The sequence below is a fragment of the Lontra canadensis genome, unplaced genomic scaffold (genome assembly GCF_010015895.1).
Source record: "Lontra canadensis isolate GAN:19392208 unplaced genomic scaffold, GSC_riverotter_1.0 scaffold118, whole genome shotgun sequence".
Classification (NCBI taxonomy): domain Eukaryota; kingdom Metazoa; phylum Chordata; class Mammalia; order Carnivora; family Mustelidae; genus Lontra; species Lontra canadensis.
Window position 1 is genome coordinate 5353040 of NW_022631112.1, and position 1707 is coordinate 5354746.

Consider the following 1707-nt stretch of genomic DNA (forward strand, 5'->3'; position numbering starts at 1 on the left):
CCTGGGTGGCTCAGTGGGTTAAAGCCTCTGCCTTCGGCTCAGGTCATGATCCCAGGGTCCTGGGATTGAGCCCCGCATCGGGCTCTCTGCTCAGCAGGGAGCCTGCTTCTTCCTTTCTCTCTGCCTGCCTCTCTGCCTACTTGTGATCTCTGTCTGTCAAATAAATAAATAAAATCTTAAAAAAAAATTATCTACCTTCAAAATAATATCATTGGGAAAATTTTAAATGTTAGCAAATTCAAGAAACATGATTATTTCAATTTAGCTTTTAACAACCCTTAAAAAATGGAAAATGTGGAAGGATCTGAAGGTTTGACAAAATTTGACTTGACTGTAAATTTCCCCAGAGAGCTGAACAACAGTAAAGCCCACAGCACAGCCTCTATCTGAAGGAGCTCTTTTGCATGGGTAACCTGAGTGCTGACTTTGAATGAAACAGGCAGTTGGTGGTGCCAATTCTTCAACAGTTAAAGTGTGGGCTGATGAAGAAAGCGAGTTCAGAAGGGATTCAAGAATTGCAGAATTAGTCAGTAATTAGGCAGAAAAAACATATTGTCTCAAATGTGCCAAAGACAGAAACATGTGGCTCAGAGGAAACTTCAAAAATAGCATAAAAACAGACAAGAAAAGTTACCTAGGCTTTGCCAGACATTGGTACACAGATATCACTACTATTCTATCATCTTTAGAGAACAAAGACCACCAGATGCTAGAAATACAAGAAACAGAACTCAATCATCAGAAGTCAGATGAAAGCAAAGAAGACCTAGCAATCTGGTATAACATAAGTTTACTCCTGAATCTACACGGAAAACTCTTAGACAGACGGAAAAAATAATGGAAAGACCAAGAAAATTAAGTGCTGCAAAGAAGAAAAGAAACTATCCGAACTTTGAACAGAGAAGATGGAAAAGCCCTGAGAATAAATGAGCCCAAACTTGACTTCTTTGTGAAAGATGATGAAAGACGTAACCAGATCATCCTGGATCTTGCTGTCTATAGGGATAGGTAATTGATATCAATGTGCAGTTAATTTATAGGGGAATAATAGCCAAAGGAAAGTCATTTCAGCTTCTACTTCCTATAGAAGTCAAACCTTAAAGTAGCTGGGCTAGAAAATCTTAGACAAAAGGGTGTTTAGTGATTTACATGCCCAAAATAGAAGTAATTTCAGGTGGCAGAAAAGCACCCAGGTCTGTGAAAAATACTTTGAACATCAGCAGAGAACAAACAAAAGAAGCAAACAGAAACTAGAAGTAGATTCCAATACACAGTCACTATGTAGCTAATGTAATTCAAAAGTAAAAATATGCACCCGGAAGTGTTGCAACTAAACAAAAATTATACCAATTGAAAAAGATCCACAATTGGCAGATAACCCTAGAATGCCTCCATTGATTTGAAACATCAGACCGTGACCCTGAGATTTAGTTGTACTCAATGCAAAGTGTGTATACATAATGTTTATGGAGTAAACACAGTTATTTATCAATATTACTACGCTAATGTTTTCACTTTGCTACTTTATGTCATACTACCTAAACTAGTTTAAAGTTAAAAGGAGTACCTAAATTTTCTATAGCTGATTATTTGCCTACATATGGGCTAAAAAATTACTACCAATACTTTGTAGGACATTTTGAAATCATCTACTATATTTGAACCTAGCATATCCCCCAAAATAGACTTTTTGTGTGTGCTTGAGAG

General features: G+C 37.1%; 1 pseudogene; it reads left to right on the plus strand.

The window, feature by feature from the left end:
* Positions 1 to 430: 430 nt before the first annotated feature.
* Positions 431 to 1289, plus strand: LOC116857136 (annotated as a pseudogene).
* Positions 1290 to 1707: the final 418 nt, after the last annotated feature.